We start from the raw sequence: 12,500 nt of genomic DNA, 5'->3' as shown, positions 1-12,500 counted from the left end.
CTGCACACACAGACACAGAAACCAGGCAAAGGGAAAAAACCCACAAAGCTTTGTCAGCTCTAATGTCGGCACTCACCAAACAGTTCCCATGAAGAAGAAGAAAAAGAGTGAGAAAGGCAGAGAGATTTAAAATCTGTTGCCAAGAGAAAAATAAATTGTACAGCTCCACACAAAAGAAGGAACAAAGTTTCATCTTTGCTTTCCGGAGCTGCAAATGTAACTCTTGTTTCAAGTCAGAACAAATTTGAAATAAAGCATGGTAATTGAAAAATGAGAGCTGGCCCAAAGCGTGTGAGCAGTTTGACTCTTTTCACTGATGAAAGGAATTGAGGACAGAGATCCAATATTATGCAGAAATAGTTTAGCAGAGGACCATGGGCTAACAAATGGAACCCAGAATTCTTTTTTAGAACAATGCTTTATAAATATACCTTTCTTACAGATTATTTATCATGGGAAAGGTTGTTAAAGGCTTTATGGCACTGAATGTGTCTGGGGGTTGTTTCCTCCCCTCCCCCTCCTTTTGTTTTTTTTTTTCCAGTGGTTTTTAGTTACTTTTTCATTAGCCTGGCTAAATTCTATTTTAAGGGAAATTTGGCCTGAAATGGACATGAATGGAATTCTAGCTAATGTGGTTTGGAATGTAAATCTTCTTTAAATATAGGCAACCTTTATGATTCTTTAATAGATGGAATAATATATTACATTAGCATGCCAGAACAGACTTGCAAATATTTTAAAGGCTTTAATATTCCACTGTCAGAAATGGTCATCTTGCCAACCTCTCATCATTTCTCCCCTCCTCCCTTTCTTTATTCTCTAGTGAATACACAGCTGTAGCAGTTAAGGCCTTGCTTAAAAACTCTCATATCTGTGTACTAGAGCATGAGGTTTAAAAATTTAGGTTCCTTTGTAGATCTTTAATGTTTAATAAGGTACTAGATTTTATTCATATTTATGAATTGTAGATTTAAGTAATATTTAACATTTCTCTCTGTCTTGTTCTGCAGAGATCAAGGACACAAGGACAGAGTTTACACACACACACACACACACACACACACAGAGCCTTTCTGTTGAAAAGAGAGAATTGCTGCTAGAATTATCTTCACCCTAGAAATAAGGGACAACATTAAAAGTCTGTCTGTAAAGTCAAAAATCATGTTTTGGTCATAAAAGTAGAATGCAGTACCCAAAATGTGCCAACCCACTAACAAAAAGAAACCCATTTCACTTGACTTTTGTTTTCTTTAATATAATTTACAGTCACCAACTAATAGATAAGTTCTTGTCTTTGTGTGTGTGTGTGTGTGTGTATTATAGAGAGCTTCTTATATCTATATCTATATGTCTATATAAACATTTCAATATATATGTATATTTATGTGTAGTAGAGTGATCTATCTGCCTATGCTATAAAAAAATCACAAGTCTAAATCAAAAGCTAATACACATAAATAAGCTATATTATAGATATGCATACATATATTCATATACTTTGAACCAACTCATAAGAAGATATGCAAATATTCTGTAATTTTTATAGTTTTAAAGAGTTGACTGATGCATTCTGAGGTCAAGCGATTTGCCCAAGTCCACAACTAGTTCTTATTCTTGTTTTATCATTTTTCAGTCACAGCCAACTCTTCTATGATCCTATTTGGGCTTTTCTTGACAAGAAGTGATTTGCCATTTTCTTTTCCAGCTCATTCTACAAATGAAAAAACTGAGGTGAACAGGGTTAAGTGACTTGCCCAGGGTTACACAACTAAACAGTGTCTAAGATCAGATTTAAACTCAGGAAGATGAATCTTCCTCATGCCAGTCCCAGCACTCTATCCTCTGTACCACCTGGCTGCCTTTGCATTAGAATTGTTGTTCAGTCATGTCCAACTCTTCATAATCCCATGGGCCTCTGACCATGGGGGTTTTTGGGCAAAGATACTGGAGTGATTTGCCATTTCCTTCTGCTGTGGCAAACAGGGAAGTGACTTGCCCAAAGTCAAACGGCCAAGAAGTTTCTGAAGTTAAAATATGAACTCAGATCTTCCTTATTCTAAGCCCAGCTCTCTATCCATGGTGTCACCTAGCTGCCTTTTTTAGAGGCTTTACTAAGATCTTTCTAACTCCAAGACTGGTTCTTCTAAGCTATTCCAAACTACTTGTCAATGATTATTTATTTTAGATTCTAGAAGGAAACCCAGAGTACAGGGGACAAAACCCTGATTCTGTATCTGGAGAAAGAGGATTTGAATTCCGACTCTGCCACTTCATTCCTTTGTGATCTTGGGCAAGCCATATGGTTTCCTTGGGCCCCGAGGCTCCCCAACTATAAAGTGAATGATTAGATTAGATGGTGTTTAAGGCTGCTTCCAACTCTAATAAAATTCATTTACCTGAAACTGAGGCCATCTCCCTTATAGAAGAGTGTCAGTTTCCATTCCTGGCACCAAACTCCATGGTGGTTTTTGAGACCTTCTGGTCATGTGATAACCTAGCAATGAAAAAACTTTACATTTTAGTTTGTTATTGTTTCCTATGATGGTATCAGTGAAAAGATGCAATTTCTGACTCTGTCTTGTTAGTTATATATAACTCTCCATATAGAAAAGAGTATACTCTTCACTTTGAGTTTAACATTTTGGAAAGCTTTGGGAAGTTTTACCTTCTTATGGACCACACATGGATTTTCTTTTTCTTTTCTTTTTTAATTTCTTTAAGGCAATGGGATTAAGTGACTTGCCCAATTATTAAGTGACTGAGGCTGAATTTGAACTCAGGTCCTCCTGACTCCAGGGCCAGTGTTCTATCCATTGAACCCCCAGCTGTCCCATTTGACCACACATAGAAAATAGAATCCTATAGGTGAATTTATGAATAAGCCCCTACTGATCTTTTCCATTTTTTGTTTTCTTTCCTTAGGAAGTGACCAGACCAGGTTCTCCTCTTGGCTTGAAGGCAACTGTTTGATTGTAAGAAGGCTACAGATCATAGGTACAATGAGAGAGCTGGTTCACTGATAGAGGTTGATCTAAGCTTGGCCATCGTACTAATGAACCTAAACTATTAGTAGTTTGGCCATTGCAAGGTAGAGGTGACATTTGAATAATCTCATTAGCAGTTCTGAAAATGGCTTTATATCCTGATCTTTCCAGAATCAATAATTATAAGTTAAGTTGCTGAATCTTATTCTGTTAACTTATTTTTATGAATGTCCTGTATTTAAAATTCCTTTTGTGAACAGAAGCTATCTTCCCTAGGTAGTACCATATGTTTTGTTGAGTACTTTTTTAAAACTTGGGCTTTTTGGGAAAGCCTTAGATATTAGTCATAGTCATTATTAGTCATAATAGGTGGGGGACTTATTGATTCAATAAGTGATAAAAGAATCCTATCTCATAAGAGCTAAAATCTTCCCAGATTGAACCTGGTCTAAATTGTACACTTCTTTCCTGAACAGGAAATTATGTGGTAGTCCCAATAGCATTTGCTCAAGGTTAGATATATGTAGCTCAAAGCTCACATTGTATGATGTTGGGAATCTTGAAAATAAAAATGCTTTATAAATAGAGGCTAAAATTTAAACAGAGAGATTTTTTAAGCTAGCTTTATTAAGATCCCTCCTAGTGAAATGAATTATTTCAGCATACTTTTCTGCTCATTTGTCACAAGTTACCTTTCAACTGGGAAAGTAGAATAGGCAAGAGCTTCTTGAATATGAGTCAAATTCAGCCAAATATTTCTAACAATGATAATAGTTAACATTTATATAGCACCTACTCTGTCAATGAAACTAATAGTCATGTGACATCTCCCTATAAAAGGGTTATGGATATATCAAATGGATATATCAAATACTCTGTGATCATACAGCATTAGCTTTAGAAGGGATTATGGCACATTTGGCAAATGTGCATGTAAAGCTAATCTCTGTAGGTATCCCAAATTGATGTACAGCAAGGTTTGCATTGTATACATCTAGCATTAATTCTATAGGAAGGTTTATGTGTGATATTGTTCATGCAAATTCATTCAGTTTTCTTCCTGGCATGATTTGAGGGACACTAGAAAAGGCCCCTGTGGACAAATAACTATAGCTATGTCTATATCAACATCTGTTTCTATGCATATCTATAGAGATAATCTGTGAAGATCTACTATCTGTTTTTGTTGTTTAGGCATTTCCAGTTGTGCCCAACTCTTTATGACCCCATTTGAGGTTTTCTTAGCAAAGATACTACAATGATTTGCCATTCCATTCTCAGCTCATTTTACAGATGAGAAGACTGAGATAAACAGGGTGAAGTGACTTGTCCAAGGTCACCCAACTAGTAAGTTTCTGAGACCAAATTTGAACTCAGAGAGAGGAATCTTTCAGACCAAAGGGCTGGCACTCTATTAGCCAAATCACCTTGTCGACCATCTGTCTAATTTGATCACTATAGTCCATGCTAAAAATTCCAGTCTTAGAGGTAAGTGTACTTTATTGAGGCAATACTAGTCAGTAACATATTAGCTAAATTTGGTCTAGCAGAGAAAAGGTTCTTTAAGGAATTTGATACAAGATAGTTACGTTGTAATGGGCATGACCCATGAATGGTAAAGTACTTTAGATAACTACATAATAATTTGGGAGGAATGAGTAGGAGCTTCAAAAGGAGATAGTTGAAACACAACAGATAACTGAAGACAAATTCAACCAGCCTCATGGTTTTATCCAGGTTGGCTCTTACTGACAATTATTACTTAGCTACCCTATTTAAGGCCATCTTGGACACTACTCAAAATGTTACACAAGTTCTTGGGTTAGACTAGCCAAGAAACCCTAAAAGCATTTTTTATATCATGCTTTTATGATATCAAAATTTGAAAAGAAAATTTGGTAAAGCTGTCATGTAATCTAATATTTTAAAGTTGAGTAGAAGAAAATGAAAAAAGCTTTGCTTTTAAATCAAATTTTAAATCAAAAAAGGCCTCTTTTGAACTTTTTTTTTTTACTAAATTCATAATACACATCTATTAAGAGCCTCCCATGTGCCAGCACTTGGGGATAAGAAGACAAAAATAAAATACTCTGCCGACTAGAAGTTTAAATGCCTCTATGTTTAGGTACAATCTAAATGCAACCACTCTCTCTTGTTTAAAGATAAGTGTGTGCAAAATATATTCAATGCTACTCATTTTCAATTTCTAAACTTGGTGACTGCTGTTTAGATTTAACCTTCCTTCCTTCAAAAGCAACCTGCTTTACGACCATAGAGTTGAAGGCTAATAAGAAAACAGTTCTGCTCAAAATTCCTTTTTGGAAGTGGAGCAGATTTTGATTTGTCAATTGTTAATGCAATCTAGAACTGAGCCAGGGAATTTCAAATAGATACTTGCCTTAAAGTTGACAAAACAGTGACCTCCACTATTTAATCTTGCATTCCCACTCCTATCTCTGAAAAGGTTTGTCTCATGGCATGGTATTCATGCCTACAATATTTTAAATTATTTGATCCTTAAAACTCACTGCACAGTTAAAATATGGTCCATTCCAGTGTGTTTACACACACACATTTCTCACTTCAGATAGGAACTGCTAGACTGGCCCCCACCTGTGTTTTGTTTTGTTGGGTTGGTTTTTTTTAAGCACTAGGGTAAGATGTCTCTGCATAGGGTGATAGATTTTTTTCCAAACTATAAACTAGTCTGGATTTACTTATAGATGTTGTTACCCCTAGACTGACACACATCCTTCACAGCTATACCTAAAGCCAAACTGAATTTTTTTTTTAAGTTTAAAGGCTAAATACCATGTTTAATGACTACCCTGACCTGTTTTTCCACTATCCTTGGCTATACCTAGGAACACAAGCTAGTTAGAATATTTTGATTGAGATAATGAGTTAATTAGGCCCAACTGGTTTGTATGTGAAGAAAAAAATCCAAGAATTATTTCTATACAATACAAAAATAAACAATTAAGTGGACCAATTTTTGTCAATCATTTAAATACTCAAAGCCATAGATAAATATCTGGTTATTTAGTCATCTAACAGAGTGAGGGTGGGGCTGAGGGGGAATTAGTTAAAAGACTCTTTTATTAATTTAACTAGTGATCTGAAGGATTTTTTTTTGGATCTATTTAATCATATTAGTAGAGTTTAGAGCTACATCAGTTAGTTGACAAGCATGTATTAGGCTGAAGACAAGAAAAACAAAAGACAATCTCTCTACAATCTACAGTATACAAACAACAGTGTCCAAACAAGTAATATGTAAGATAAATTGGAGATTTAAGGGAGGGGAGGTTATACTAGTCTTTTTTTAATTTTTTTGTTTTGTTGCAAGGCAAATGGGGTTAAGTGGGTTACCCAAGGCCACACAGCTGGTTTATTATTAACTGTCTGAGGCTGGATTGGAATACAGATCCTCCTGACTCCAGGGCCGGTGCTCAATCCACTGCACCACCTAGCTGCCCCTAATTTTGTCTAAGAGGAAGCTTCTTCCACATTCAAGTGCCATTCTGATGGCTCTTTATGGAAGGGTGGTGGCAGCAAATTGTAAGGTCTTTTCCTAGAAAGGTGTAGAGTGTGGGCTCTGTAATAGACTCTACTATTTGTCTTCCAAGAACTAGCTTAATAAAGTTAGGAAAGGCTCCTTACCAAGCAATTTGACCAAAGGGTGAGGGAATGCTGATGAATTTTTTCAGTGACTGGAACTTAAGAAGACACTCTTTTGGATAGAGCACCAACCCTGGAGTCAGGAGGATTTGTGTTCCAATCCAGCCTCAGACACTTAATTACCTAGCTGTGTGACCTTGGGCAAGTCACTTAACCTCACTGCCTTGCAAAAAAAAAATGAAGACACTCTTAAAAAGAGGCAGTGGCATGTGGTATGGCAAAGAAAATAGTGAACTTGGAAGTAAGAAGATTTGAAAGTTTGGTGATAATTGAACATGTGTTTGAATGCTTAGATAATTTATAGTTGAGCAGCCCTGAGTTAATCTCTCTGAACCTCAGTTTCCTAGAACTTGGTCAGTCATTGACAACAGCAAAGTTTTCCATTGCATCCTGGGCCATCTTAAGTTGTCTTGACTTTTGTCCTGCCACTGGACTTTGATGACTCAGGAAGAGAGAGTGAGGCTGAAACTCCACCTCATTTAAATCCAATTCATGTGCAAGTCATTGGTCCTCTTCTGAAGGACAAAGAACAAGTAGCACCTATTTAACAGGATCCTTGTGAGGATTAAATGAGATAATGTATATAAATTACTATGCAAACCTTAGAGCTACATATAAATTAATAGTTATTAAGTCACAGAAAGATTTTGTTATGCTTTGGGAGAGTACCCCCACAAAGAAGAAACCATTATGATTGAAGTAATTTTGAAAATTACAGTTAAAATTAATCATAGAATCATAGAAATTTTAAACAGGGAAAGACCTTAGAGCTCAGTGAGTTCATTTTCTTACCTATGTATAGTATTTCACAAAAATATGAAAATTCTATTGAACTAAAACTGGAATCTATCAGTTGTGTCAGTGTTCCTTTAAGGAATGTTTTTCCCTTTAAAACATGGTGTAATCTCTATGGAAGTTTTCCACAATTTTAACTGCTAACTGTTTTATAAACCATATTCTCCTATACACATAAGTATCTTTAATTTCTTGATTTTGAAGAAACAGGGAAAGGAATAAGATTGATATAAACCCCAGTTTCTAACATTATTTCTTTATAAAAATCATTCAGTCTTCTCAAGCTATGTGAATGGAATTTGTTTATATAAATGTAATTCCACCAAAGGCTCATAAACTGAATGCTAATTATACAATCTAATTTGGGAATTTTTTTAAAAGTTAATTTCTGAATTAGTTATCTTTGTGTTTTTCATGTGTCATCTTGCTTTTTCACATTTCATTAAGTATCAGAATGAAGAGGGATAAAGTACTTTTTGTGAAGTCTCAGGGACTTGAGAACAGGAAATATTGTACCTCCATTAGAAGAGCAGAATACTTAGGTGTTGGCTAGACCTATGTTTGACCATAGAATACAAAGAATCAAGAATTAATAGATAGCAACATCTTAAGCCATTTAAAAAAATGTTTTTTTCCATATTGTTTTTCCTCCACAAAAGTCTCTTGACTATTAACAAGGTAGGCTCATATCTTTGTTTATCATTGCATCTTCCCCACAGAGACAGACCATATAGAAAGAGTACATAGATTTAGAGTTAGAAATTAAAGATCATCTAGCCCATTCCTCACATTTCACAGGTGAGAAAACTAAGAAGGTATTTGACATATTCAAGGTCATACAGGTAGTAAGTGGGAGATACAGAATTTGAATCTGGATCCCCTGATTTTAGATCTACCATTATGATTTTCCATTACCTTACTGCCTCCCCTAGCTTTAATGCTATCTTGTTTACTATCTGACTCTTGGCAAATTATCTAAATTTTTAGAGCCCTAGGTTTTTTTGTTTGTTTTGGTTTGGTTTGGTTGGGTCGGGGGGAGTTACCTGAATGCTTGATGAATTACTTCTGAAAATATATGACAGTAGATCCTTTCTTTCCCTAGTTCAGAATAAATGCAGGCATTCTCTGACTGTCCCCCTGTTGGTTTACTACGTAGTGACAAAACACATTTTAAGTAGCTGCTGAGTCAGAAAGGAGTATAAGTTCAAAGGTCTGAAATGGATGAAATCTTTATCTTCTCTATGGCATGTGAGATAAAAACACCATGGCCTCTTAGTTCATGAAATTTTAAAAATCCTTTGATGTACACTCTTATCTACCTCTGTCACACATAGAGAAGGTCATACCTTAACCATCATCCACATGCTCCAATTCCAGTCATGAACTCTAAAATTCTTTATTCATAGCTTCCTATTATTTTGTCTCTTCCTCTCCTCAGTTTTTTTAAACTTATTTGTTCATAGTGTGACTTCTAGTCCCTTCACTTCTCAGTGCTCTCCCAGATGCTCTTTCCTAACTTTTCTCATTAATCTTGAATCTGTAGTCAATCAGGGCAACTTGACACTCTCTATTCTTGGTCTTGTCCTCTCACTGTTCATACCTTATCAAAAACCAGAGCTGGATTATCTCTTTATCTTCTTCCTCTGCTTCTGTTGAACAGTTTGGTTATCTGATCTCCACTGGGCCTTCACCAAAGCAAAGCAATATCTATACTCTTCCCCAATTAAATCTGTATTATATTTTCCAAAGAAACTTCCGGAGACTTCTCTTTTCTTCTCAAGTCAACTAAATCATTCCTTTCCTATTCATCCCTCAACATTCATACTTCCCTTAGAAAATAGTCTTCTCCTTTAAGACTCTACATCTCGGGCGGCTAGGTGGCTCAGTGGATAAAGCACCGGCCCTGGAGTCAGGAGTACCTGGGTTCAAATGTGATCTCAGACACTTAATAATTACCTAGCTGTGTGGCCTTGGGCAAGCTACTTAACCCCATTTTCCTTGCAAAAACCTAAACAACAAAAAAAGACTCTACATCTCACCTTTGACATCACCTTCCTTTTTTTCTCCTTTATTTCAGTCTTTGATGAAGTAGCTAGTTTCCTTCCTCTTCTATAAATACTATCTCTTTTCATTACCTTCACCATACTGAACCCATAATCACTCTCCCCTCTGATCTTCAACTTCTCTGTCTCCAAATAGGCCCACATCTCCTCATCCTAAAGAAAACTTCACTGGACTCCACTACTATCTCAAAGTATAATATGATATATGTACTCCCTTTCCTATCTAAATTCCAATAAAAAGCTCTCTTTGCAATACCTACACTTGCTCTCACCCTCATTCCTTAAGCCCTTGCAAGTTGACTTACAACATCACTACTCAACTGCAAATGCTTTTTCCAAAGTTCTCAGTAATCTGTTATTTACCAAATCTAATGGACTTTCCTTAATCCCACTCCTGTTTAATCTTTCATCACTATTGACCAATCTCTACTCTTCCATATTTTCTCTTCCTAGGTTTCTTGGTTCTCCTGTAAAGCTAATCCCTCTCAGTCTTTTTTGCACAGTCATTATCTTTGTGCCATCTATTAATTGTAGATATACTTCAGTTCTCTGTCCTGAAATTTCTTTAACCTAATGACTTTTTTCCCCCCTGTGTTTAAAGCACAGACTGATCTCTATCCTGGAAGAGATTGTGAAGGAACTCAAAGAAGGAACTCCAGGCTGTTAGGAAGAAGGAAATGCTCCTGAAGATAATGGTAATAATGTTTCTATAGGAAAAGGGGAAGGGGAAGGGGAGTGGGCTTGGAGTGTGAGGTAAAGGAAGGGAAGTAACTTTTTCTGATTGTTGGAAAAAGGAGAATGTCATATAGAGGAGAAATCAAATGAAAAGGGAAACTATACAATTAGAACTTTAAAATAGGTTTGAGACTCTTCTGAATAGGAGACAGCTGAATGCTTCGAGGAGAAAAAAGATACTCTCTAATAATAATCTAGTAGAATGACAGTAGGTATCAAGTGCTAGAGGCTTTCCAGTAAAGGAAGAAGATATGAACAGAAATCAATTTTCCCTGTTCAGAGGTACTGAGGTAGCTATTTGCTGACCTGAAAAGAAAGAATTATCTTCCTAAGTCATCTAGTTAAGACATAATCAACATTTATGAAGTTTATACTGTATGTCAGTCATAACACAGAGCCTCTCCAAATGTTTTGCATCATATGCCAACCACCCACTTCTGGTAATTTATAGAGATACAAATGAAATTGCTGAAAGGAACATAAAAATATTGCCAATGATTATAAAGACTTGAACAAGAAATGGAAGACCATAAGGGCATGGTTGTGGCCATTTCATTATTACAAATTAAATAAAAGAATACAGAAAGAAAAATACATTTGGAAAATGAACACCTGACTAAGGAGATGGTAACTGAGAATGGAATTTTGGTTTCTAGATTATAGTTTACCACATTAAGTTGATTGATTCTTGCCCAGAAATGGAGTATACCTGATGCTGAATGAAGTGAGCAGAACAAGGAGAACATTATACAATATTGTGTGATGATCTATGATACTCAGATCTTTTCAGCAGAACAATGATTAAAGACAATTAAATTCTAAAAGACTTGTGTTGGAAAATGTCATCCACATTCAAAGAAAGAACTTTGAAGTCTGAATGCAGATCAAAGAATACTATTTTCACTTTTTAAAATTTGCTGTTTTTTTTACAAACTAGATGATTTCGATTACATTAAATTAAAAAGCTTTTGCACAGACAAAACCACTGTAACCAAGATCAGAAGAAATGCAGTAAACTTGGAAACATCTTTACAACTAATGTTTCTGACAAAGGATTCATTTCTAAAATATACAGAGAACTGAGTCAAATTAAAAAAAAAGCCATTCCCCAGTTGACAAATGGTCAAAGGATATGCAAAGGCAATTTACAGATGAGGAGATCAAAGCAATCCATAGTCATATGAAAAATTGCTCTAAATCATTGTTTATTAGAGAAATGCATATTAAAGCTTCTCTGAGGTACAACCTCACACCTCTCAGACTTGCCAATATGACCAGAAAGGATAATGATCTATGTTGAAAGGCTTGTGGGAAATCTGGGACACTATTAACACTGTTGATGGAGCTGTGAACTCATCCAACCTTTCTGGAGAGAAATTTGGAACTCCGCCCAAAGGGCAACAAAAATGTGCATACCTTTTGATCCAGCAATACCACTACTGGGTCTATACCCTGAAGAGATGATGAAAAAGGGTAAAAAACATCACTTGTACAAAAATATTCATTGTTCATAGCAGCCCTGTTTGTGGTGGCAAAGAATTGGAAATCAAGTAAACGTCCTTCAGTTGGGGAATGGCTTAGCAAACTGTGGTATATGTATGTCATGGAACACTATTGTTCTATTAGAAACCAGGAGGGATGGGAATTCAGGGAAGCCTGGAGGGATTTTCATGAACTGATGCTGAGTGAGATGAGCAGAACCAGAAAAACACTGTATACGCTAACAGCAACATGGGGGTGATGATCAACCTTGATGGACTCACTCATTCCATCAGTGCAACAATCAGGGACAATTTGGGGCTCTCTGCAGTGGAGAATACTATCTGCATCCAGAGAAAAGAATTGTAGAGTTTGAACAAAGACCAAGGACTATTAACTTTAATTTAGGAAAAAAAACATAACTTATTGTCTGATCTTGCTATCTCTTATGCTTTATGTTTCTTCCTTAAGGATATGATTTCTCTCTCACATCACATTCAGTTTGGATCGATATATACCATGGAACCAATGTAAAGACTGACAAATTGCTTTCTGTGGGGGTGGGGGGAGGGGATCAAAATAAATAAAATCTATATAAAAAAATTGTTTTTTCCTTCTCATGATTTTTCCCCCTTTTGTTCAGATTCTTCTTTTATTTGACTAGTATGGAAATATATATAACATAGTTGTACATGTATAACCTATATCAGATTACTTGCTGTCAAGGGAAGGGGGGAGGGAAGAGGGAAAAGGAAGAAAAATA

The 12,500-nt window shown here is 35.9% G+C and overlaps 1 long non-coding RNA gene across 1 annotated transcript; it reads left to right on the top strand.

Annotated features, from left to right (window-relative positions):
- The first annotated feature begins 2,783 nt into the window (after positions 1 to 2,783).
- On the top strand, positions 2,784 to 12,273 carry LOC141489979 (uncharacterized). Its single transcript, XR_012469039.1, has 3 exons — positions 2,784 to 2,994; positions 10,125 to 10,218; positions 10,915 to 12,273. It is a non-coding gene; the product is annotated as an uncharacterized LOC141489979 (long non-coding RNA).
- Positions 12,274 to 12,500: the final 227 nt, after the last annotated feature.

The sequence above is a fragment of the Macrotis lagotis genome, chromosome 5 (genome assembly GCF_037893015.1).
Source record: "Macrotis lagotis isolate mMagLag1 chromosome 5, bilby.v1.9.chrom.fasta, whole genome shotgun sequence".
Lineage (NCBI taxonomy): Eukaryota > Metazoa > Chordata > Mammalia > Peramelemorphia > Peramelidae > Macrotis > Macrotis lagotis.
The sequence above is the reverse complement of the archived record's forward strand: the minus strand, read 5'-3'. Positions and strand labels throughout refer to the sequence as shown.